The sequence below is a fragment of the Jaculus jaculus genome, chromosome 1, assembly GCF_020740685.1.
Source record: "Jaculus jaculus isolate mJacJac1 chromosome 1, mJacJac1.mat.Y.cur, whole genome shotgun sequence".
Classification (NCBI taxonomy): Eukaryota; Metazoa; Chordata; class Mammalia; order Rodentia; family Dipodidae; genus Jaculus; species Jaculus jaculus.
Genome location: NC_059102.1, coordinates 40,439,564 through 40,467,484, shown reverse-complemented (window position 1 = coordinate 40,467,484; position 27,921 = coordinate 40,439,564). Strand labels below are relative to the sequence as shown.

Here is a 27,921-nt window from a genome sequence, read left to right as displayed (position 1 = left end):
TCTCACTCTGCCACATCTGCCCACAGTGAAGTGCCTTTGTTTTGTTTTGTTTTTGCTCAACTGCCTTGGTGGCTGAAGATAAAATCATCAGGAAATGAAAGGTGTCAAAAACCCCTTAAAACTTCAGAGGTTTACTAACTACAGAGAGAAAGTGTAATGTAAACCACCAAAGGAGAATCAAAGTTAACAAAGTTAGAGATGTCAAAAAGATCATCCACAAGCTAATCAATGTTAAAGAGAACAGTTATCAACCCCAAATGGCATTGCTTTTATGACTCACGCCTTATATAAATACAAAATTTAATGTGATGAAGGCTGAGATGTAGCTCCATTGGGAGAGTGCTTACCTAGCATGCACAAAGCCCCAGGGTCATTTCCCAGCATCACATAAATTGGGTGTTGGCAGTGCATGCTATAATTCCAGCACGTGGGCTGCAGAAGCAAAAAGATCAGTAGCTCAAGGCAATCCTTGGCTACATAGTTCAAGGCCAGCCTGGGCTACATGAGACCCTGTCTGAAAAAGAAAAAAAAAACTACAAACAAGAAAAAAGACACTGAATGAAACTGTATTGTTGTAGCCAGTGTCAGTACCAGTGCAGACAGCAGAGGTGGGCCTGAGGTTCTCAGGAAGAACAATTCACTTCTTCACACCAACTCTGATCAGCAGAGTTCTGGGTGTTTCACATTGATTCTGCTACATCCAGAAGCCTCGGCGTCCCCATATACAAGGCTGGGAGGAAACAATACTAGCTTCACTGCTACAAGAGCTAGTGAGTCATTTGCCCATGCAACACAGTGCTTGGTACACAAGAAGAGCTCACTAAATGATTACCTACTGACAACTTTCCAGTTATCCCATTCTAACACCACAAATAGAAGAGTTGGAGACAGGTATATGTGTGGGAGGAGGGTGGCTTCTGGTTAATGTAATGCTCTCTTAAGTCACTGCTTAACTACATTTTACTGGATCATGCATGAAGGAGGCAGGAGCAGTGCCAGGAAAGAAGGCCTTTTTGCTGTGAGTATTTAACACAAACTTTGTGGGACTCCACCCAGAACTTCACATTTGTACAGAAGTGTGCAGGTTATTAGATAGCAGTGTTCTTGGCTATGTGTGACACAGGCTAACTACTGAACTTAATGGGGCGGGTGGAGGGGATAATGCAGTCTGTCTGTGGCTGTTGTTGTTTTTTGTTTTTGCTTTTGTTTTTAGATGTAAGATCTCACTTTAGCCCAAGCTAAATTGGAATTCACTAAGTAGTCTCCGGGTGGCCTCAAACAGTAATGCTGGGATACTGGGATTAAACACATGCGCCACCACACCTAGACAGTCTGTCTTTAAGAAGGTGGCCAAGCTGGGCGTGGTGGCGCACGCCTTTAATCCCAGCACTCGGGAGGCAGAGGTAGGAGGATCACCATGAGTTCAAGGCCACCCTGAGACTACAGAGTTAATTCCAGGTCAGCCTGGACCAGAGTGAGACCCTACCTCAAAAAACCAAAAAAAAAAGGTGGCCAAAGGGAAAAGGACTCAGAGCATCTTAGAATTTCATAGTTTACTGTTATGAATCTTAAAGTTCTGATCAACCCACTGAGAAAAGAAAACTCAGATGTACATCTTCCCTGAAACATACAGACCTCCCACCCTGCCAAGCTCTTCCCACAGAGCAAGGGGACAGCCTCATTAACAATAGGTGGTATAGCTACCATGGCTATAATCCTACATGCATTGTAGAAGTTGAGCTCCCAGGAGACAGGCATCCACATCTGACTGCATGATCCTTCTTAACTCACAGGGACACTGTTTTTCAGTTTTCATTATGGCTTTTATTTTTTCCTCTCAAAAAAAGTAATATGGGAAAATTAAAATCTGAAGTTTCATTACATTTAGGTAAAGCCAAATGCATATGAACATAAAATCTTATATATAAAAACTAATGAAATAAATGACTTATTTTTTTTTAATTTAATTTATTAGTTTTCTTTTCAGTAAATACAGGCAGTTTGGTACCATTGTTTAGGCTCATCTGTGATCTACCCCCTCCCATTTGACCCTCCTTGTTGATGAAAATGGGTCGTGCATTGTGGAGTTAGCCCCCAGTTATTGGTATGATAAATAAATGACTTATTTTTTATGAAAAACATCATTAATTAATTTGAGGCAAGTCTACAAATGCCCTTTTGTACTGCTGAATTTGTCAGCTCATTCAATAAGAGTTTGCTGCCGGGCATGGAGAAACATGCTTCTAATGCCAGTATTTTGGAGGTAGAGAAAGGTGGATCAGGAGTTCAAGGCTATCCTCTACTATACTGATGCCAACCTGGGCTACATGAGACCATGTTTCAAAACAAAACAACAACAACAACAAAAAAAGTGTGGGTGAGCAACCTCATGAGGCCCAATACTTCCCTGAAGAGCTACTGGGCCCATGCTCATGCAAGCAACTGTAATAAAACTCACTAGGTTATAAAAGATATTAAAAAGAGGCCTGGAAAGATGGCTTAGCAGTTAAGGTGCTTGCCTGTGAAGCCTAAAGACCCATGTTTGACTCTCCAGGTCCCATGTAAGCCAGACGCACAAGATGATACACACAGGCAAGGTCACACATACATACAATATCGTACACGTGTTTAGAGTTAAACTGTAGTGGCTAGAGGCCCTAGCACACCAATTCTCATTCTTTCTCTCTCTCACTTGCTCATAAAAAAATTTTCTAAAAATATTAAAAAGATGTGAACGTAGAAGGGGGATCAAGTTGGAAAGAAAAAAGGATAAGTAGGAGAAGGACAAGGCAGGGCAATGAGTTGAATATAATCAAAATATACTATATGCATGTATGAAATTGTCAATAATTTTTAAAAGTATGCTACATGTGTGGCATTGATTGATGGATTTCATTGTTTACTTTTACAGCATATTTTTCATATATAGCATTGAAAGCAAAAATTCTGGTAGAGTGCATTTTTAAAAGAGTATAAAGATTTGGAAAAGGATAAAAGTCCCACACAAGAATCCCCATTCCCCCCTTTTATAAATATGCAACAAAAGTCCTTCAGAAAAATGTAACTTTAGAACTCTTGAGTGGTATCCAATCTACTTGCAGGAAGCCTTAGTATTTGTGGGTTTTGGAGACCCTATCACAAATCTGGAGAAAATCGAGCTTAAGAACAATATCATTGTAGACTTTCCCCTATCTGTTAAATAATAAAAGTACCAAAAAAAAAGTTTTCCTTCAGTAAAAATGTAAAGTCTCAGTATACCTAGGGGGAAAAAATCTGCACACCTAAAATCCTTACTAAAAACAGAAATGAAAAATACTGGAACTCTCAGAATGGTAATGCAGCATTTCACATCCCCATCTATTAATACTGTGCTCTAAAATCCCACCAGCAGAATCAAATGTGGGGAGAATCACATGTGCAATGGGACCTTGGGAGCAGGAAAGTTTGCCAATAGGCTTGCTAAATTGTCCCCAGTGGGGACAGAAAATCGTAGGGAACCCAAAAGTTGAAAGTACATATGATTTAAACTACATTCCTAGCTGAATTCTGGTTATTGCAAAGTCCAAACAGGAGAGAAGCAGGCAGGCTCAGGAATGTGCCCCAGACATTGACCATAAGAAAAATGGTTGGGAACACCAGCGTTTGCTCATTTTATAGGAAAGAGTGTCAGCGTCCCTCCAGTGAGGGAAACCCTTCCTTGACCACTCAGCTCAGCAAGCTCATTACATTCAGAATGAAGCCAGCTGTTGAGAAGGCAAAGGACATCCCAGTCGTGGCTCTGGAAATTCCTAGCTAAGCAAATAAACTAAGTGCCTGGGTCATGGGAACTCATGGATCACAATGCTGGGAGATTTCAGGCAACTGTCAGAAAGATAAGAAAATGATCCTGCAGTACTGCTCTTCCATTCTGAAACCCTGTGCAGCACTGGGGCTGCCCAGGAACTGAATTCGGCAATGGAGCCTCACCCAGAAATAAGGTGTAATTTCTTTGAAGGATCTGTCAGGGTCTTGTTCTGCTTCTCTTCACTCAAATGCCATCAAAGACAGCTCAGTGGATGAAGATAAGGCAGGGAGAGCCCAAAACAAGTAAAACAGTGGATGAAAGTAAGACTAATACTCTTCTCAGCCCAGATGATCTTTACAAAGAAAAAAATCAATTCTTTTCCATCCTTCCCTCTCCCTCCCTCCTTCCCTTCTTCGTTCCCTTTCCTTTTTTTTTTTTTTTTTTTTTTTTTTTTTTTTTTTTTTTAATTGAGGTAGGGTCTCACTCTAGCTCAGGCTGTCCTGGAATTAACTATGTAGTCTCAGGGTGGCCTTGAGCCCACAGGCGATCCCCCTTTCTCTGCCTCCCAAGTGCTGGGATTAAAGGCGTGCGCCACCACACCCAGCCTTCTTTCCTTTCTTCCTTTCTTCCTTCCTTCAAGATAGGGTCTCATTCTAGCCCAGGGTGACCTGGAATTCACTATGTAGTCTCAAACTCACAGGGATCCTCCTACCTCTGCCTCCCCAGTGCTGAGATTAAAGGCGTGAAACACCACGCCTAGCTAAGATCAATTCTATATAAGAATTTTTTGAGATTTGGATACATATAAAATTATTCACTAAAAAGAAGTTCAAATTTTATTTAAATCATATATCATCCACTTCCTCTACCAGTGAAATCTATACAAGCAGCATCAAGAGGTCATAGGGATGGGGGTATAGCTCATTGATAGGATGCTTTCATAGCCTGTGCAAGGCCCTGCGTTCATCCCCAACACCAAAAACATAAATAAGCAAAACCTCTAGTTTAAACTAGGCATTCTTGTTAACACCTGTAATCCCAGCACTTGGGAGGTGGGAGGAAGTGGGACTGACACAAACTGGAGGCTAGCATGAGCAACATAATGACTCTAGGTTAGCCTGGGTACAAAGTTATCTCAAATAAACAACAAATAACAAAATTACAATGCACAACTATACTTCCAGCACTTTGAAGAGAACTGGGGGTAATGTGTTTAAGGTGACCCTGGGCTACGTAGCAAGATTCTGTCTAAAACTAATAATTTTAATAGTTATTCTTGCCCATAGATGTGTTATATGAATTCTTTTTCCTTCTTTTGTGACATGCTTTCATGTAACCCAAGCTGGCTTCAAATTTGTCATGTAGCTGGGTATGGCTTTGAACTTCTGATCATCCTGCCTCCACCTCCCAAGTGCTAGGATCACAAGGGTGTTCTACAATACCCACTTTATATTGTGCTGGGGATCCCATTCAGGGCTTTGTACATGCTAGGCTGGCACTCTACCCACAGAGTTATACTCCCAGCCCTCAAATCATTTTTAAAGCCAAAGACACTATAAAATAACCAAAATAATGGGCTGCAGAGATGAATTAGTGGTTAAGGTGCTTGCCTGCAAAGCCAAAGGATCCTGGTTCTACTCTCCAGGACCCACATAAGCCAGATACACAAAGGGGCACATGTATCTGGAGCTCATTTGCATTGGTTGGAGGCCCTAGCTTACCCATTCAGAGTCTCTCTCTCTTTGTGCCTCTTTCTCTCCTTCAAATAAATAAATAAATAAATAAATGAAATGTATTTGTTAAAAAAATTTAAAAATAACCAAAATAATGGTTTATTTCACACCTGGTGCATGTGTATGTGTGTTATGTGAATGTGTGCATGTATGTTCATGTATGTGCTAGTACACATGTGGGGGTGTCATAATATATGTGTGTACATGAGGAAGGACCATACTGTCCTGTCTCAAGAACTCCCATCCCTTTGTTTCTTTTTAAAATTATTTAATTAATTTATTTATTTGAGAGAGAAACACAGACAGGAGAGAGTGGGCATACCAGGGCCTCTAGCCACGGTAAAGCAAATTCCAGACACATGTACTACCTTCTACATCTGATTATGTGTGAACTGGGGAGTCGAACCTGGGCCCTTATGCTTCGCAGGCAAGCACCTTAGCCACTAAAGCCATCTCTCCAGCCCCATTTGTCTTTTGAAACAAGGTTATTCACTGGGCTGGAGCTCATCAATTAGGGTATGCTGGCTGGCCTCCAAGTGCCAAGGATTCTCCAGTCTGCCTCCTCAGCACTGGGACACTATGTCCAACATTTTTATGGGTTCTGAGTATCAAACTCAGTTCTCTGTGCTTGGGAAGCAAGCACTTTAGCAACTGAGCAATCTCCAAAGCCCACACACTGATTTTTTTCCTTAAACCTAATTATAATGTTGATGTCTTATATAGAATATGCCAGACTCAATTTTTCCTCTTTGACTTTGATTTCATTACTTTTAATATAAAAGCCAAAACTCTGCTGTCTCATGTCAATATGTGGTTGGGAGACTTTAATAAACCACAGTGTCTTTTTGCAAGAACTGGATAGTAGCTTAACTTTTACCCAAAAAATACACATTTATTGAATTAAATATTGGTTATGATCCTTTCTATATTACCAGATCTCTCTCTTTATCACTTCTTCTCCAAATTTAGTGATATCCTCCAATTTTTTTGTCTTATAAACAAAAGGATCAATAATCAATGACTTTCTCAAATGTAAATCATATTACAAATATTGCAATGCTATTTTAAATTGTTTCTTAAAGAGCCAGTCCTAATTAATGCTGATTAATTAGTGAAGTCAGTGAAAAGCAGGAGGAATATTTTCTTAATTATTCAACATGTGCCTTTCTATCAAATTTTAACTTTAATTTTTTTTTGTTTTGATTTTTTAGACAAGGTCTCACTCATGTCACCCAGGCTGGCCTCAGACTTGCTAGGTAGCCAAGGAAGACCTTGGACTCCTGATCTCCTGCCTCTGTCTTCTGAGTGCTAGGGTTACAGACATGCACCACCACACCCAGCTTATACGGTTCTGGGGAATGAACCCATGACCCTGTCTATGCATGCTAAGCAAGCCCTCTAGCAACTGAGCTACATTCCCAGCCCTTCATCATAAATGTAAATTCTCTAAATTTAAAAACACTTTCATTTCAGAAAACAATCTTTGCAAAAAGTTCCCACTATACCACAGGGTCTCAGAGAATTGTTTGCATGGTTACTTGGGGATGCACTTGTTTAATATGTGATTATAGAAGCCATGGAATTTTGCAACTTCCAGGCCAAACCGTGAGATCTTGTTTCAAAAAAAAAAAAATTAACAGATTCCGCTCCCAGGTGCAATGACAGAGAAGTCCTGTGGGGGTATACAATCTGCATTCCTGGCAGACATAGTTTTAAGGCTGTGCTTTGAGAAACACTAATTTCTATGTTTATGTAGCATAAAACAAAGGTTCATAGCTGGAAATATTTATGAATTGGGTCAATCAACTCAAATAGACTTTAAGCTTTGACAGTGTCAGAATTTCGTTTAAGTAAAGGGAACAGTTTTTCCTTCTTTTCCTGCAAAATGTTCACAGTGAATAAAACAATGTGTGAATGCAATTCCACTCACAGGACCTGCCAGTCATGACTGCAGTCCCATCTGCACACAGTCTGGCACTGGGTTTCCAAGAGCAATTTAGAGGCACATACTTACGTATTAATTCAAAAGTGTCTCAGCTGGATGTTTGGGACAGTAACAAATTCAAACAGACCCTAGATTTAAGGCCACTCAACACCATAATCCATAAAACAACTAAAATCTCTAAAATGCTGATGTTACCTAAAGAGAACATGTTTACTTTACCATTAAAAAGTCTTGCATTCAATACCCCCCCATTCATATCTTATCCTAACAGTGTAAAGGGCAAATTCTGATTTTGTACCAAACACTTAAACTACCAACTTACCAATGTGTTTTTACTAAATGCAGTCTTATCATTTAACAACAACAAAAGTTTCTTTTGGCAAAGCAATTAAAACTGTTAAATTCAAAAGTAACAGCTCAAATATTCTATATATTTTAAAAATATTTTATTTATGTATCCATTCATTCGAGAGAGAGAATGGGCATGCCAGTCTGTAGCCACTGCAAATAAACTGCAGACACATGCATCACTATATGCATCTGGCTTACATGGGTTCTGGGGAGTTGAACCTGGATCCTTAGGCTTTGTAGGCAAGCACCTTAAGCACTAAGCCATCTCTCAACCCTATTTTACGTAAGTCAAGAATCCTGTTTTCATCTCAAGGATGCAGCTTTTCAAATGAGTTTTATTTGTAAAAGTGTTGTTCTAACTACAAAAGAAATACAGCATACAACTAAGTACTTGCAAAATAAATAAAAATTAAAGCCGGGCATGGTGGCACACGCCTTTAATCCCAGCACTTGGGAGGCAGAGGTAGGAGGATTGCCGTGAGTTCAAGGCCACCCTGAGACTACAGAGTTAATTCCAGGTCAGCCTGGACCAGAGTGAGACCCTACCTCAAACAAACAAACAAACAAAAATTAATAGGGTTAATAATATCCTAGCAGCGATGTAATGCAAAGTTACATCTGACTGTTGATGCAGGTAAGCTCTGGTATACAGATGTCATTTTGTTGTCACAGCACTACAGTGAGATACATAAATAAAAACTTAAATTCACGCAATGACCTAATTGTATTATGTGTTAGAATTCACATTATAGGGCTGGAGAAATAGCTTAGCAGTTAAGGTGTGTGCCTGCAAAGCCAAAAGACCCAGGTTCGATTCCCTAGTACCCACGTAAGCCAGATGCACAAGATGGCACATGCATCTGGAGTTCATTTGCAGTAGCTGGAGGTCCTGGCATGCCCATTCTTTCTCTCTCTACAAATATATATATATCTGGCCCTCTCATAAATAAATAACTTTTACAAAGAATTGATATATTATAAACTACTTTTCTTTGAAATTATTTTAAGCTTTAGTAAAATCATATTCAAATTTCTTTAAAGACCCATAATGTCACTTCCCTAACACAACACACTCATGTGATTTGGCTGAATTTGCTTATAATCTTTTTTAATATTATCTGGTAATGATCATAGTGTATGTATAGTATTTCCTCTTAAATATTTCCCCCTTGCTATAAAAGGTTTGACATAAGTTTCTAATTCTGCATTTTTATGCATTTGTGTGTGTGTGCGTGAGAGAGAGAGAGAGAGAGAGAGAGGTCACATATGTGCCACGGCACACATGTGGAGAGGACAACTTTTGGTCAGTCCTCTGCCTATCTACCTCTCAAGGCAGCTTCTCGGCGTGGATTCTCCCTCTCCTGTTTTTGTTGTTCTTTGCTGTGAGCTTTTCCCATGAACTTTTCCCACTTCAGCTTCCCACCTCACCATCAGCATCAGCTTGCTGGGATCGCAGAAGCCCACCACAGCTTCCATCTTTTTTTGTTTGTTTGTTTATTTTTATTTATTTATTTGAGAGCAACAGACAGAGAGGGAAAGGCAGAGAGAGAGAGAGAGACAGACAGAATGGGTGCACCAGGGCCTCCAGCCACTGCAAACGAACTCCAGATGCGTGCTCCCCCTTGTGCATCTGGCTAACATGGATCCTGGGGAATGGAGCCTCGAACCGGGGTCCTTAGGCTTCACAGGCAAGTGCTTAACCATTAAGCCATCTCTCCAGACCAGCTTCCATCTTTTGATGTGGGATCTGGGATTCAAACTCGAGTACTCCTGCTTGCACTTTATTCACTGAACCATCTCTCCAGCCCCTCAATGTTTTTTTGACACACACAAGAAAAGTTTTCCAAATTTCTACATTTGCAGAATTCTGTTTGGACAATCATTATACTACTCTTCAGCGTGTAAATTTTGGTGTGGGAGTGGTTCCCATCAAGTTGGGCTTCCCATGTCTTTTGAAGTGTGCAAATCTCTTCTATTTTCTTTATTGCTTGGGGAGGGAACCCTGTTGTTATCACTGACAGCCCCTTCCCATGCAAAATGCGTGACACAGAACATTTTATCTAATTCTAATAAACTTTACAGGAGGTAATACCACCATCAACTTAAAAGATAGACAAGGCCAGGCATGGTGGCATACACCTTTAATCCCAGCACTTGGGAGGCAAAGGTAGGAGGATAGCCATGAGTTCAAGGCCACCCTGAGAATACATAGTTAATTCCAGGTCAGCCTGGGCCAGAGTGAGACCCTACCTGAAAAACAACAACAACAACAAAAAAGACAGACAAGGGAGGACTGAGGAGATGGCTTAGTTGTTAAGGCACTTGCCTGCAAAACCAAAGGACCCAGGTTTGATTCCCCAGAACCCACATAAAGCCAGATGCACAAGGTGGCACATGCATCTGGAGTTTGTTTGCAGTGGCTAGGAGGCCCCAGCAACACCATTCTCTCTCTCTTAAATAAATACAAATAATATTAGAAAAAGAGAGAGGCAATGACTATATTCTCTAAGGTCCCACTACCAATCTGAAGAAAAACTGAGAAAAGCCCATCTCCCTGACCTTAATCCCAGAGCTCTTACAGCCTTCCTCAAACCTCATGGTTGAGCCTCACATTGCATCCACCTTTTTTCTACTCCCCACTCATCTTTAAACTCCTTCCCAATGCATTCATTTTTATGGTGATTCAAGGAGTGTGCTGAACAAACCATGGAAGATATTTACCCAGTATGTAGAGAGTGCTTGCTGGGTGCTCCAAGGCCCATGCCCTTGACAGGCTCACAACCCAAGGCATAAAGGTGCCTAACAGCAAGACAATGACATTTATTGTTTTAAAGTCATATGACACCTGGTGAGTGACAGTCAACAGAAGCCGATGAGCAGCTATGATTGACCCCATCCGTCCAGGAAGTAGACTGAGGGCTGGTTCAGGACTCTTTGCACTGGTCACTCTGAGCTTTCACAGCACAAATTCTAAAACTAAAAATCTGGGGCTCTGCAAATGAAGGCATTCAAAGTGAAGTATCAGTTAAAAGTAAAGCCAAGTTGGGGAGGGGGAGAGTTTTAAAATTCTTCCATAGTTATAACATTAAGGTCACCTTCTAGTCCCAAGTGGTTGTTGAGTATAGCTGTTTACTCCTTGATTTGGCTCTTGTCAACTCAAATGGCAGAGGTATTCCAAGTTCCCATAAATGCAGGGCTCCTTTTAGCACTGGCAGAAGTGCTGGTGTGGGGCTGGCAGGAGGGTTTTGACTAACAGAGAGACAGTGCTCTCCAAGGCCCAGCAAGTAGAGACAGCTTTCTAGGTGACAGAACCCCAAGGAAACAAGCCCAAGGAGGTAATGTTGCTAGGGTCAAAATGTCCCATTTTCCTTCTACTGCTAAACCCTGGCAACTTGATTCTTTCCTTTAATGAGACAGGTCTATTGTATCTCCCTATCCATGCTTTCCTCTTCTCTCAAAGGCACAGTGATATAGACTCTAGGGGTTGGGGATATTACTCAGTTGAGAGGGTGATATCCCCAGCACTGCGTCAACTGGGCATGGGGGTAACACACTTGGAAGCCCAGCACTCTGGAAGTACAGGCAGGAGGGTCAGGAATTCACGGTCATTTTCGGCGACATAGCTTGTTTCAGCCTAGCCTGAGCTACATGAGACCTTGTTCCACAAAGGAATAAAATAAAATAAAAATAACTCCCCCACATACCCCCAGAGAATGTAAGGCTCCAATTCAAATGTCAGCACTATCACTTACTAGCATGGGGAAAATTATCTTGTGTTCTTACTCTGGAAAGTGCTGTAAACTCAGCATTCATCTGCTGTAGTAGCTGTAAAACTTGGCTGGGATAATGCTGGTAAAGCACTTGAATAGAAGGTCCCAGGGTTGGGCATGTGGCAAGTACTTGAAAAATGACAGCTTTTATTTGGAGCACTTGCTATCTAATCCATTCCTTGTTCTGTGTATGTGACAGTTTCAATAATATTTTTTATTCTCCAAATTAGGCATTACTTTCTGCAGGTGGGATCCAGTATTCTGGCACTTTCTCTCCTTGCTTTAAAGCTCTCCTCATATGGAAGAGTCAACATGCCCATCTTTGGTTGATCTAGCTATGAAGGACTTTTGGAGCTCTCAAGAATAAGAGAAAGACTACTTTCAGTACCTTATACAGTAGAAAGATTTAATAAAAATCATTGCTGGGTTTATTTTGTTGTAAAGGACCTTACGTGGCCTCATTTGCCATCTCCACTGAATAATGACAGACAAAGGAAAAGCCCATTGGCAAGGTCAGAGTAAGTTCAAGACCTGGACAGGTCTGAAACATGGGCTTCCACTCCTAGAGGACATGACCCTGAGTTAAGAGAGCAAACTGGCTATCTCAACCTTACAAGAAAGCCTTTTACCTTTTCTTTCTACAGAACAGATGGCATGGAAAACGCCACGTTTAAAAAGGAGCAAAATTCTTCATTCACTGTAAATATTCTTTCTGAGTTTTTTTTTTAATATTTTTTGTTCATGTTTTATTTATTTATTTGAGAGCGACAGACACAGGGAGAAAGACAGATAGAGGGAGAGAGAGAGAGAATGGGAGCGCCAGGTCCTCCAGCCACTGCAAACGAACCCCAGACGCGTGTGCCCCCTTGTGCATCTGGCTAACGTGGGACCTGGGAAACCGAGCCTTGAACTGGGGTCCTTAGGCTTCACAGGCAAGCGATTAACCACTAAGCCATCTCTCCAGCCCGCTTTCTGAGTTTTATACAGTGCCTTGGATATACAAAAGGAGCCATAAATATGTTGTTGGTTTGCTGTTACATGAAAAGGCAAGTGATATCAAAAATGTACCTTCACCCTGTCAAGTTCCTCTACCTTCAAACATTTTCCATGAATTAAAAAATAGAATTGTTTCGGACAATAAAGTACACTGGGTAATTAAGAATTCCAAATTTTAAAGAATGAAATAATAACATGAAACTAAATATGGTAGCATCCTTTACATAGTTTATCTCCCTATGGACTAAAAGTCACCTAGACAACATCACTTTGGCATTAATGACTAGTCCTGGGTTGTCTAACATATCCCAGACTTATGAGAACAGCCCTTGGTTCAAATATTCCAGATCTTTGTGTAATAATTACAGTCCTCCCCAAATTCCAATTTTTCAGAACCTGGTAACTGAATGAGTCAAGCCAGTAAGCATTATAAATAAAAATAAAGATAAGTCCTAACAGACTGACAAACCACAGAAGGCAGGCCCACAGGCTTATCTACAGGAGCCTGTGGACACAAAACAAAACGAACTGTGTTTATGGCCATACATGAGATAGGTACTTGTGAGGCTCCTACTGTGGAAGCAATGTAAGAGCAGACACAGCTTGACAACAATGCAATCAACAACCAGATGCCCATGGTCATAAGAAACATAGGGCAAGGAGAGTGTATAGTACAGATTTCTCTTTTTTAAATATTTTTGTTTATTTTTATTTATTTATTTAAGAGCAACAGAGAGAAGGAGGCAGAGAGAGAGAGAGAAAGAGAATGGGCGCACCAGGGCTTCCAGCCACTGCAAACAAACTCCAGATGCGTGCGACCCCTTGTGCATCTGGCTAACATGGGTCCTGGGGAATCGAGCCTCAAACTGGGGTCCTCAGGCTTCACAGGCAAGCATTTAACTGCTAAGCCATTTCTCCATCCCTAGATTTCTCTTTTTTTTTTTTTTTTTTAAAGCAGAGCAACTTTCTAGGTATAATCTGAGGTCAGAAAACACTAAACTCAAGCTCCTTGCTTTACATGACTAATGATCTTCAGCTACCTTGTTAAAGTCAAAAATAAATGAATATTAAAATTTCACATTATCCAGATTATCACAGGCATCCTGAGGAAGCTCATAGCCTCAAACATGGTTTCAGGAAAATCAACTATTTTATTATGATTTTCTTCAATGAGTTTCAGGGTAGAAAAAGAGGGGATTTAAGACAAACAGTAGTATAAGTTACTAGAATTTCTATTGAACAGAACTCTTCATTTTTAACCAACCCTACCAGTTTTACTATAGAGTAATTTATGAAATGTCTGAGATCGGTCATTGGGGGTGTGGGGGAATGCCACACATTTAAGGACATTTTAAAACTAACACACATTTTTCCCCTCTCTTTATCCCCTCCCCAGAAGTATGGCAAGTCAAACTTGGGCTGCATTAGAGCCTGAGAGTTGGAGTCGTCAATAGTTTGCGGCAGGAAGTGGCCCAGCATCAAAGCTTCGAGGCCCAGGCTGGCTCTCCATACATCCTGGGGTGGTATGAGGCAAAGACAGAATCTCTGTTCCTATGCAGGGCCTCAGCTCTCTCTGCCCTTCAAGGTTTCCTGCTGCCTGAGAAAACATGTGAAATATTTCCATGAAGGGCCTGCTGTGTGAAAGCAACAGGAAATAAAGGTTTACTCCAGAGATTCCCTGTTAACTGAGAGGTGGGGGTTCATCTAAGAATCACAGTTTTTGAAGCAACTTGTTATTTTTGCCAGATGTTTTCAAAGGCAGGTCTTGTGCGCAGTATTTAGAGGTGTTTTCATTTTTTGGAATGAAAAACATGTAGCTGTAAGAAGTATTATAATTGAGTATTATAGACCAGCCCAAATTCAAATTGACATGGAGGCTACCCACAAAAATATGATTTTCTTGGGGCTTAAGAGAAATGAAACATTCATATATTCTGAAACTTCCTGAAAGAATAAAATCAGTTCTTGATAAGTCCAACCTCTATCAGCTTCTAGCGAAGGTCTTGGGCTACAAAGACTTCATAGGACCAACATGGCCCAATGTGAAAATTGGCATGGGAGGCACCCTTACATCCCATCAGGGCCTTTTCTCCCAACTGCCTGCACATGCACTACCCTCTTTTCCAAATGGCTAAGGCACCCATGAATAAGGTAGCCTTCCATTCTATTCTACTGCCAAGCCTTCCAGGCTGAGCCACAGGTCTGAAACATTTTCCCTCTCCCTCTTCCTAGCCTCTGCAAGCAAGCTACCTTATCATATACTTCTCTGAAAAGAAATTCTGGGATGGATGACAGGCTGTTACAGTCCCAACCCACCCAGCCACCGGATCTGCCTGTTTACAGTATCTCTTCCTCGGGTATGAAATCTGAATGCTTTCACTGTTGGAGACATTTGTCTAAGATGCTATTTTTTCCTGTCAACTAGATTGCCCAGTACAACACATGCAGCTCAGATATGAGCCTGTAGAAAGCAGTGTTCTCAGCCACGTTGCACAGAAAAAGACTGAGGATGAAAGGCACATGGAGCAGAAAGCACAGGGCTGCAGGCCTAACAGCAGAGTTGGAACTTGGTTTTGCTCTTCAGCTTTGCTTTCCTTGTCTGCAATATGACATCACAACACCTACCCCTGGGCTATTATGATGGCCTGTGGCACACATACATCCTTGGGTGTAGGGGGAATCATGACCTACGTCACCAGCGTCATTGCTGCTTTTCCAAGCCCTGCCCACACCCTTTATAAATAGTTCCCTTATTAAAATCTCCTTGAATTACCTGACTTGAATGTGCCATATGTTTCCTGCCAGGATTCTGATATGCTCAGTAAGTGACATTTTCCTTTCCTCATCTTTCCTACCTCCTCCATAATGTACCATTTTCTTCCTTAAAAAAAAAAAAAAAGCTTGGTTCTTTAAAAAATACAAACTTTGGGCTGGAGAGATGGCTTAGTGGTTAAGGCATTTGCTTGCAAAGTCAAAGGATCCTGGTTCAACTCTCCAGGACCCATGTTAGCCAGATGCACAAGGGGGCACATGCATCTGGAGTTTGTCTGCAGTGGCTAGAGGCCCTGGTATACCCATTCTCTCTCTCTCTTTTTCCCTCCCTCCCTTTCTCTCTCTCTCAAGTAAGTAAAATATATTTTTTAAAAATATAAAGTTTACTATTCAGTTTAATTACTTCCATACCACCTCAATGTTCTACTTGCAATATAAGTTCCATCTAACCACATTATAAATGCTGACATTGTGTCTGACTTAACCTGTATTAGAAGGCTCTGTCTGAATTTCTCACTAATCTATATGTTCATAAAACACGAAGGCTCAAAGCATCCTTAGGTTGCCCTTAGCTAGACCAGCACTTCCCAAAATATGTTCCACAAAACACTTCTCAGAAAAGTTATCAGATGTGTGGCAGAAAAAAGTGTTCTGAACTCTAACAAGTGTTCTAGAACCTAGCAACATCCTTCTAAGGAGTTATTTGGACACCCTCAAGGTATCTGAAAAGGCTGGTGGTAAAGAATCTAGCTAAAGTCAGTCTCTATGGTACCTGCCTGCAGTCCAAGTTCCTAGGGAGGTGGAGGACAAAAGGATTACTTGAGCCCAGAAGTTCAAAACTAGCTTGGACAACATAGGAAGATTATATCTTATTCCCCCAAATGCCCCTCTCCCCCCCTCAAAAAAAATCCTTCTTGTTTGTGTGTTTGTTTGTTTGTTTATTTGTTTGTTTATTTGTTTGTTTTTCGAGGTAGGGTATTACTCTGGCCCAGACTGACCTGGAATTCACTATGTAGTTTCAGGGTGGCTTTGAACTCATGGCAATCCTCATACCTCTCTGCCTCCCGAGTGCTGGGGTTGGTGTGCGCCACCATGCCAAGCTTAAAAAGAAAATTCTTCTTAAACCAACTAAAGAAGTATCCATTGACTTGTTTGGCCCAGAACACCTCACCTAACCCCATATTCAATACACCCATTAAATTTTGACAAAATACCCTGGGAAGGAAAGAGAAGAAAGAAAAATCCACTTTCCCACACCCAGACAATGGTGGAACCTGCTTGAAGACCTGTCTCCCATTCCCTCTCTACCAAGCTCTTCACTCTTCACCAGAAGGTCCCCAGTTTCAGCCTACAATCGGATCACTACAGCCTGTTACACAGCAGAGAGCAGAGCCCACATCAGATGTTATAATTCATTGGGTCTGGTCTGGTATACATTTCTACCTAGTTCATGCTGCTGCTGGGAGAACCAGTGACCTACACGCCCAGCAGCAAGGGGACAGAGTGGACAGCAACTTGTCCTAAAGAGTGAAGACTGAGTGGGGAAGCCAAAGCATCCACATGAAAATGCCTAAATGACAACAGTTTCAGTAAGTCACAGTTCTACACACAACACTGTACCAAATGACCAGACAGACAGTCCAGGGTCAAAGAACTACAAAAGTTAGACACTGGGAACAGAGATAGATCTTAAAAGAAAGGAAGGTTCAAGGAAGAAAATCGGGAAGAGCATTCCAAGTGGAAATAATGGTTCCTGTTATCCCCATGCCCTCAGAGCTGGAAGAAGGCTGGCCTGCTTGCCTTTGGAGAGCACTTTGGTTCCTACATTTGCGTAAGGGTGTGATCACTATTTCAAAAATTCACAGCAAAATGCTTCGTGCTAAACAGAGTAGCTGCTCTCCAAACAGTGATTCAGAAGAGCTGCAAAGGCCTTGCTCCCTCTCCACCAGAAGCTTTCCCTTCAGGCTGGCCCCTTTGGCCTTATTGCTTAGGGTTCCTCTATGAACACGGTTATGCTGGCCACCACATTGCAAAGACAGCTGGCTCATGTTTTGCTTGAAAAGAGGAAAGTAAGAGCTAAGGGAATCTCCTATGGGTGCCATTCTAGTGGATACTGATGAAATGAAGTAGCTTTTAAACATTCCCTGGGTACTCTGCTCCAATAACAACATGCAGCATCTGGGAAAGGGAATTTTAATTTTTTTGTTTATTTATTAATTTACTTGCACACACATACATATATACGTGTGTGTGTGGGCTTGGGTATGGGTATGCCAGGGCCGCCTGCCACTGCAAGCAAATGCCAGACACTTGTGCTTCTTTGTGCATCCCACTAACATAGATGGCTTGGGATTTGAACCCATGATGGTAGGTTTGTCAAGCAAGTGCCTTTAACTACTGAGCCATCTTCCTAGACCTCGCAAAAGGATGTCATGAGTGCCAAAGCAAAATTCCTTAACCCGAATAACTAAGGTTGAAACCTCTCTGATCCTTTCTTGCCTCCAATTTCACTTTTACAACGCTATTGCTCGCAATAGCATTCAAAGAAATAATACTGGCCTCAAAGGAATACATGTTAATCCTCCCTCTAATTCACTTACTTGTAGGCATTCACTAAACTTCAGCTCCATACATATGGAAGGATGCAAGGGGCAACAACTGAGACATAAACTGCTTCACTACCACCACCCCCCAGATTAAGGCAAAGAAAGTACACTGGTGACTCAGGGTGTGAGGGCGGGGAGTGGCGCCAACAGCATTGGAGGGTGAAGTGAAAGAAATTACTTCTTTGAAACTGTGGTAAGGACAGGAAGAGAGGAAAGCAGGAGATAGAAGGGAAGAACGGATGGCCCATGCGCACCTGCTCTGTGCCACACTGTCAGGTCTTTCACCCGCCTTCTCCTGTCATCCTCATTCCATCAGTAAATAGACAGCCAGTGCCCAGAAGTTTAAGAGACTTTTTCAGGCCAAACAGCTAGCTAACACCAGTATGGGGATTAAAAAAAAAAGATTTATTTTCATGTATTTATTAGAGACAGAGAGAGGGAGGGAAGGAGAGAGAGAGAGAGAGAGAGAGAGAGAGAAGGAGGGAGAGAGAGAGAAGGAGGGAGGGAGGGAGAGAGAGAGAGAGAGAGAGAGAGAGAGAGAGAGAGAGGGAGAGAGAGAGAGAGAGAGAGAGAGAGAAAGAACAGGCACTCCAGGACTTCTAGCCACTGCAAACAAACTCCAGACTCATGCGCCACCATGTGCATCTGGCTTACGTGGGACCTGGAGAATCAAACCTGGGTCCTTATGTTTTGCAGGCATGCGCCTTAACCACTAAGCCATTGTCCCAGCCCCAGTATAGGGATTTTAGTTCTACTTTGTAGGAATCCAAGAATAGTTGGTCTTTGGTGCTTTAAGATGTTAGATAATATAAGATCTTGGAACTCCCACTACCAAAGCCAACTAAATCAGAGTAAATACACTTTCTGGCATTTCTAAAGATTCAATTTATAACCTAAAACATGGTGAAATCATTCAATAAATACTGAATCATATACATACACATGAGCCATATAGTTACCTAACTATAAATGTTTAAAGAATTATAAGGTTCTAAATGAGTTATACATAAAGAAAATCAGACCACTTATTTGAGATGCATTTAAAGGGGCTTGAACCTACAAGTACAATGGCTTAAAATACCACCTTTCTTTTTCTCTTCCAGGATTTTACACAACAGCACCAGGGAAAATGGACAAAAGGGAGATGAGCATGGAATCTGAGTAAATCTAGGGGACAAGTGAACTCATAGTCTCAAATACTGTGTTATGGCTTCAAAAAGGCACTGGAAAACTCAGAAGCATGCAGGGATAAGTTTCCTTTAAGATGTATATGTTCCTCCATCATATGAAATTATATAGCTAGTAAAAACCCACAAACTGCCTATATGAGGCACAAAAACTAACTAGCTAAGACCATATAGCTCAATAGTAAAAAATGGGATTTAAATCCAGGTTCCTGAGCTCTAGTTTTTCTTACAGCACAAAGATAGATTCTTCTTTAGTAGATGTACAACATTGTTCATTATACCATGACTTTGTAAGTGAAAGTTAAAACAGTCTAAATATCATTAATGGGCAATTATTTGTGTTATGATCTATCTGCTCAATGAAATATTAGGTGTTAGAAAATGAAACAGCTCAACTTATGCAAGTAGGACTTCTCAGACACCAGATACAAACAAAATAAAAAAGTAAGGTTCAAAATACTATGGATATGGCTAGAGAGATGGCTTAGCACTTTAGGCACGTGCCTGAGAAGCCTAAGGACCCATGTTCTACTCTCCAGATCCCACATAAGCCAGACACATAAAGGTGAGGCAAGCACAAGGTTGCACATGCCCCTAGGTGGCACAAGCATCTGGAGTTTGACTTCAGTGGCTAAGGCCCTTGCACACCAGTTCTCTCTCTCCTCTCCTCTCTGTCTTTGTCTCTCTTTCATTTGTGCTGTGCTCTATGTGTGTGTGTGTGTGTGTGTGTGTGTGTGTGTATATGTGTGTGTGAAAATACTGTGGATAGTGTGGCTTCATTCATGTGAGGAAGACATATACAGAAATATATTTATGAATGCATAAGAAATTCTAGGCTAGCATATAAGATATATAGATGGTGTCTAGGATTGCTTCTGAAGAGAAATTCAGATACAGAAAAGTAATTCATTTTTCACTTCATATTTTTTCTAATTTTAAAGTTTTCACATGGTCATGTAACATCTACTTATATTGAAAATAAATTCAAATACAAATGAAAAATTTTCAAACCTAATTCACAGTGGTAGGGTAGGTGGGAACTAAAAGTAAAGAGAGTAATCTGACAAAGTCCTTTATTCTTCCCATAGAGAAGCAAATTTTTACCTACACTTTCACATAGTAGATTCTGAATGCTTACAGCTAATAAACAAACTACTTTCTTCAAATAAGACACTTATTTCTTCAAAATGTAGCAGACAAGGCTAGGGATACAGCTCAGTGAAAGAGTGCTTGTTGCACTGGCTTAGATCCCTGTTACCATAAAATAAATTGGTCATTCATTCATTCAAAAAATGTAATGGACAGACAGCAAGAAAAAAAATGTCTTGTGTAGATTGCAGGAAGAGGTGCTTCACTGTTTGAGAATGGGGAATGTGTGAGACTGCCTGAAATCCCTGGAAAAAAATGTAAAAAAAAAAAAAAGAGAGAGAGAGAGAGAGATGGCAGGTAATGAACAAGCACAGCCCGCAAGCAGCTAAAATAGAAATGGATATGTCACCTTCATGACACCAAAGAAACAGAGTCTCTCATGTCCTACAAAACATGCAAGGCATCTTGCCTTGCCAAATTTAAACAGGGATATTATTTTTAAGTTACTATAATTAGTTCCCATTTGTCTATGAATCAGCCTTTATGAGGCAATAGCATCTAAGCCCATCAGAAGAAACATGAGGCCACAGCATGTCTGTTTATTATTTTGAAAAGAAAGGGTGCCAAGTTTCCTGCAACACCCAAGTCAAACACTGCAATTTGGAGGACAGAATGTCCTGTTGTCCACATTTGAAGATAGGAATATATTTTCATCTAATACATCAGGTTCAGCTGGCAATAGGAAGGAACTGAATTCCAAAGCTCCAAAACAGGGTTGAAGTACTAAAGCACCTTTCAATGGTCATATAAGATAGTATTTATATTTTAACACATTATGTTACTGAATTTTTTAAGTACCCAGTTTGTAAGCAGACATGAAAACTTTTTATAGATGTGTAAATGGCAAACAAAGATAGTCAAATATTTCAAAGCTGTTGTTACATTCCTCAACATACCTATTTCCTAATGAAGTTTCTCACTGGCAATGAGGAGCTCAATCCCAAACATAAAGGTAGAGAGGGAAAGAACATTCCTATTTAGCCTTTCTCCAAGGATGGGATACCTGAAGTCGGGTATCAAAATACAAAAGACTCTTTAGGTCTCCAGGGCAGCTCCAGCCAGAGGGGACTAAGGCAGTCACAAAGACACTGATGCTACCTCAGAATGTCCCATATTAAAGGGCACAGGCTCAAAGCCATAAGTGACAAGGAGCATCAGACAGCTGCAGGGACAAACAGAAGCACAATAGTGAGGAAAAGGAAGGAGGGAATATAAAAGAGGGAGACACACTCTTTTCTTTATCTCCAGATTTATGGTATTAAAGGCATATTTTCACACACCTGTCTACTCTGGACAAGTGTGTACAAGTGTACCTTCAGCCGCTCTTTTTTAAAAGGTTTTCCTTATTTTTGACAATTTACTACAAGTATACAATGTCTGTGCTGCTGACCCTCTTCTTTTCCCAACTTGTCCCCTTCTACTTTCATCTCTTTTAATTTATTAGGGGAGGAGCTAACCCACCAAGTGAAATTATAGTTGCTTGCCTGGATTCTTTAGCCACTCTTAAAGCAAGTACCATGAGTTTTGTCCCCAGCTCCAAGTTTACTAGTCACATTCCCTTCAGAAAACTATTTATTTTGTGGTTTTTCGAGGCGGGGTCTTGCTCCAGCCCAGGCTGATTTGGAATTCACTATGTAGTCTCAGGGTGGCCTCGAACTCACGGCAATCCTCCTATTTCTGCCTTCCAAGTGCTGAGATTAAAGGTGTGTGCCACAATGCCTGGCTTTAGATTTATTTTTTTCAGTAAATTATGTTAAGCCATCAGAATATCACACCAAATACAACAAGTAGGGGATGAGAGGATGGGGAATAATACTTGCCCAGGGTTAAACCGTCAGGAATTCCAAAAGAACCAAAATTAAAGTTTTTTTTTATAGTTTTTAGGTTTCAGGAATCACTTATATAATGTTTGTCACGGCAAGCACAGGGTGCTTTACAACTCCTATCTTTAACCAGCACCTGATAAATGGACTATTATTATTCCTACTTCACAGATAGGAACACTAAGACCCAGAGAAGGTCAGTAACTAATGGAATTTGAATTTCGGCAGTCTGACTCCAAGGTATATGCTACTGTACTTTACACTATGCAGTCTACCATATGATTATCATATTAACATTCTGTTATGACCTCTCTTATATTAATCCCAATTTCACAAATGAGGAAAATGAGCTTAGAAGTAAAACACAAGCCAAATCATAAAGCAAGAAAATGGCCGTGCGCCAGGATTTGGAAGCGGTTCTGTGTGACTCCAGACCATGCCCTCAACCACAGTTAATAAACCAATCCACAAATATTTACTCTGCATCTACTGGGCTCAGACTCTATTCTAGAAATACTTTTTTTTTTTTTTTTTAAAGATAAAGTAATAGTTTTCCTTCAGCAGCTCAAAGATTTTTGCCTTACTTCCAGGCTGGCTCAGCCCCTCCCACATGGCCCAGGGCAAAGTCCAAGTTGGCAGCAGGCAGCAGGTGCCCAGTGATAGCTGATGCCAGGAAGGACGATGATGACAGAAATACTTTAAATGCTGGGCTATGGCTTCCAATGAGAATCACACTACACAATTTGGATGAGGGAATAAGCCCTACAGGGCACAAAGCTGGTTCCCAAGCACTATGAACAGGTGTGGCCTCTGAGCAGGTGGGACATGTCTCATACTTTGTTCATTCCTACCAACCTTTCAATTTGTACAGACAGGATGACCAAGTCTACCTGGTTCTCTCTGGACTTACCCATTGTGTCATATGGCAGGAAATCCATCAGATGGCCACCTTAGAAGTAGAAGGTCTTATACTCTTGACCCAGGCCCCCCCCCAACACACACACACACACACACACACACACACACACACACACACACACACACACACGGAGGTACTAGCACAGTGCCTTACAAATAAATGGTTCACAATATGTCTTAGTTGATTAGACAGATGGAACAACATTATTTGCAAAGTACACTCACTTCCACTGTGTAAGTGTTGCCAAGCAGCAGTCTCTGTACTGCTGAAATGACTATGTGAGAATCATTTTAATTAGCACGTCCATTGTTTGTATGCAAATGCACATTCCTAAAGAAGGTTCTTTAAAAAGATTTCCCTAAATCAAGCATCCCTCTTTGTGATTTTTCTCTTTAAATCTTTTTCCATAGACAGTAAAGAGATAAATCTTAATGATTCCAAATCTGTAATAATGGAGTTAAGATGTTTTTCTGTATAGGAATGACAAGTCTGAAATGAGGGAATATAAGACACTTCTAGAGATCAGGACAGAGTTCCTCCTTGGCCCTAACCAACTCAAAATAGCATGGGTAACTACAGCTGTCCGGAGCTACAGAAGAACAGATCAGTCACTTGGGTGTCCCTGCCTACATTACAGGCCTGAGGGTCTTCCAACCTCTGGCCTCCACATTTCCACTAATGTTCTACTTCCCACACATGCTGCTGTCCTCTCCACCAGCCCTTCCCTGACCAATTCCTTCCTTTGGCTTCTGGCCTGGGGGCCCATAGGCCTGGGGCCAGCGCCTAAGCTTAGGGGTGGGTCCCAGACACTCCAGGAATCGTCAACCCAGGTAGAGTTTCCAGTGGACCAACCTGGACCAGTACGGGAGTCCTAAAGAACCAAACAGGTCTGGGTAGTCACGGTTGAATCTTGTAGAAAGTCATTACCTCTGTCCTGCTTGGTTTGTGCTAGGCAGTCCAGAGAGCCTGTTACAAAATTACAGAGGACACTGAGCAGCAAAGCTTTTGGAAGAACAAAGGGGGAACTCAAGGTTATCTGAGATTAGAGAAAAACTCTTTGGTCCAGAGGGTGGGGAGGTTTGGAGCTGGAAAAACTGGAAGTCCTTTAAAGGGCTGTTAAGCACTCCTTGCATTGGAATGTTCTATTTGCAGTTTGGGCCACAAGAAAGGCACAGAGTGGAAGCTGAACAAGGCGCAGGGTAGTGGGCCTGAAGACCAGGGCTAAGGTCCGGATGAGTTAAGCATGTGAGATGGGAATCACTTCAGGAGACTGGATTTCTGTCTTTTGCTTTGCTGTTTTAGCTTGAAAGGCATGTTCAGGGGCAGGAGAAGGGCAAAGGGTAAAAGGCCTTGCTTGAGGCAAACAAGGTAATATTACAAGAGAAACTGGATCTGCTATTTCTGCCTCCTCCATTTACAAGCATGATCTTTCTGGAAGGGACAACCTGGTAAGAGGCAACTGAAGCAGCAGACAGGTGTGAAGCTAAGAGAGCCACAGCCATCTGAAGTAATGTCAGGTTTTCCAACTGGGATGAATCACATCCACGAACACTAAAAGAACATGCAGCTGTCACTGATGAATCCCGGTCAATGAGCCTTCAAAATCCTCAGGGGAGGGGGGTGAAAGGCATGTTGACAGATGAGAAACTAAATAATTAGTAAAAGGAAGGTTCTGGAAGCACATAACACTATTCAGAGAAGTTCTGAAACACTATAGGAACTAGATAGTGCTTTGGCTAGGGAGACAGACAGTGGAAAAGGGCCCTTGGTAGGTGGCAATATTCTACAGTACCCTAAAGTAGCGAAGAGGGTGATTCATTTCCTACTTCTTCTTGATGGGCTTTTCTGGGATTGGCACAGTACTGGATACACCATGGACCAACCAGCACCTTTGTCTTTGTTTAAGCTGACAAATCATGCACTCTGGGTGGGTGGGCTTCCCTCATTCAATAAAAGTTCAGCTTCCACTGGGGAGACATGTGTTCCAGATCTGAAATCCACTTTTCCATGAGGAGTCTGTTTTCTCTATGCTTCCTTTACCTCTTACTTTAATATAAACTTTACTTTTTAGAACTCTTTCCTATCTTTTAAATCTTTAAACAGCAGAGAAAACAAATCCCAAACCTGTAGATTATACCAATTCTATCATGGAAAATTAAACAGATGAATAGCAAAGAAAAGAAGACAGTTATCACCACTGACAGAAACAGGCTCACCAAGACCAAGTACCAAGTTAATCAGATGCCTTTTTGATTAGATTTATTTGACCATGAGTTTAGAGGAGTATAACATCACTTGAGTCAATGTCCTTGTGAATATAATAAAAGAAATGTCAGCAATTCGGCAGATTTATATACAGATGATGAAGCCACCATCCCCTAAATGTTACCATTTGCAGGCATCTTTACTTAGCCCTAAACTGTGCAATTTGGTGAACAATTTGCGTCTAAATGTGACAAAACAGAGGAACAATCACTATCGTTATGCCAAGAATTATATTTCAGAAATTCTTCACAGGTTAATAAAAATGAATTAAACTTAACATGATAAAAATCAAAGATGAACTGGAGGGATGACTTAGTGGTTAAAGCATTTGCCTGCAAAGCCAAAGGACCCAAGTTTGATCCCCCATGAAGGGGGGATCCACCTTAGCCAGATGCACAAGGGGGCACACGCATCTGGAGTTTGCAGTAGCTGGAGGCCCTGGCGCACCTGTTCTCTCTCTCTCTCCCTCTTTCTCTGTTAAATAAATAAATACAAATATTTTTAAAATATATTTTTTAATGGGGGTGAAAAGGTCCAAAGTGAGGTCAGGGGAAGAATTTGAATAAAAGAAAGGTGGAGGGAGGGCTAATCAAAATATAAGATAAATAAATCATATGGAAACCTACTTTTTTGGACAATAGAACACTTGGTAACCATAGATTGTTGCTAGAAAATTTTCAGTGCCAGAGATGGAAAAACTTCCAGTGAGTTATTGGCCAGAGAGGTCCCTGATGCCCCCAAAACATTATAGGCCTTTGCTGAGGCCCTTGGTTTCCCACCAGGAATAGATGGTAAGACCCTATTGCTGAAGACTCCACATAATTGGGCTGCAAGGCCACTGAGAAATCCTGCTGGAGCTGAGCTGATAACTTCCTCCATGTAGACCAGCCAACAGAAAGCTGGAAGAAGCCATTCTGCATGCTGTTCAATGGGAGAAAGAGATACCACCAGTGAAGATACTCAACAGTGGACACTTCAAGCCTTATACTTGGCCAGCCAGGCCAAATGTGCCAACAGGTGCAATAGTGGCACATCTGTCATGGGGAAACCAACTGACCTCTAGTTGGACTGGAGGCCTGCTCCAAGGGAGGGAATACATCCCTGATACTGAAAACTTAAAACAGGGGTAGTCATGAGCCCTAGGAGTGTAACATGTGCTGTTTCTGGCTAAATGTATATACTATGCTTATCAAATTGCCCAGTAAGCACTTCTCTTAATGTTCATAACTTTATATTAATGCTACTCTCATTTTTAGTAGAGAATCTTCTCTTTTCAGACAGCAGCGACCTTGGGATGACTCAGAAGGCATCACGGTGCTATAAAGAAGTGACAGGAGTGCTCAGTACTTCAATATCTCTATCACATCTTCCAAGGCTCAGGGTCTATTGCGGAAGAGGTGGCGGAAAGAACGTAAGAGCCAAAGGAAGAGTAGGACTCCTTACAACATGCTCCCCCCAGACATAAAATGGCCTGTATATCCATGACCTCACAGTGCCTGACACTACCTACACAAGACCATCATAATAGGAGGAAAAGATGATGACATCAAAATAAAAGATAGACTGATTGAGATGAGGAGGGGTATGATAGAGAATGGAGTTTCAAAGAGGAAAGTGGGAGGATAGGGGCATTACCATGGAATATTTTTATAATCATGGAAGTTTTAAAAATTTTTGAAAATAAATAAATATAAAAAATAATTTAAAAAAATACTAAAAGTGAATAAATGTAAAGTCTACATGTTGCAAGAAAATAGGGAGGGAGTAGACTGGAACTATGGTAATATCTTAGATGTGCTGGGGTCTTTATCGTGATCCTCAGAGAGCTTTATGATGGAATTCCAATACATTTCTGGGAGACAGACAGCGTGCGCGCACACACACACACACACACACACACACACACACACACTTTGCCAGAGCCCCTTCTTACTCTCCCATTCATAACCACAGTTCCATTACCACATGGAAAAACTACCCATGCCTGGAGGGAAACTTGAGGCTAGGGTCCAAGGGGGGCTATACTTAAATAGCCCTCAGGTCATAACCCAGGAAATCCCTGAGTGTTAGGGGTTGCTGGAGTCAAAACCGTACTATCTTAAGTGTTTAGATTGTCATTCTCACAACCAGCTAGCATAGAGACCATGTCAAGAGCACTTTTAAGTTTGGTAACGTCCTTCTCACCCAGTAACCTGTGACTGACAAGTCACCATCCCTGAATGGAAATGCCTGGCTGGAACTCTTTCTTAGTTCAACAGTCAAGCAGGCATCACATGAGTTACTTTTTTCTAAGGAAAGGACATCCCTGAAGGAAATAAGCAGATGCCAAGTGGAGAATAGAGCAAACACAATCCTTCCTGACATAGCCCAAATCTTTGGCTGATGTACTTCCAACTCAATGCCTGGAACTCAAGACCAGCCCAGGGAGGATCAGAGGCTGTCATGTGGCAGGAAGCCAAGAAAGTCCAAAGTAGCTTCAGAAACACCCAAGACCAAAGACAATGGACTTGTTCCAAGCCATTTCTAAAACCCATGGGCTAAATGGGACACTGTACATCATATAGTTCTCACTTTTGAAAAAAGAGAAGCAAACAGAAGTGCCCAAAGAAGCCATGCTGCAG

General features: G+C 41.4%; 1 protein-coding gene across 31 annotated transcripts in view; it reads right to left on the bottom strand.

The window, feature by feature from the left end:
* Sorbs1 (sorbin and SH3 domain containing 1) overlaps nt 1–27,921 on the bottom strand; it is a 259,137-nt gene that overhangs the window by 151,390 nt on the left and 79,826 nt on the right. The window contains exon 1 of one of the 31 annotated variants that reach the window (XM_045134820.1): nt 23,027–23,090. The exons of the other annotated variants lie outside the window; for them this stretch is intronic. The gene's annotated coding sequence lies outside the window, so the exon portion shown is untranslated. Of the gene's footprint in view, nt 1–23,026; nt 23,091–27,921 lie in introns of those variants that run through there. 31 annotated transcript variants of the gene reach the window in all.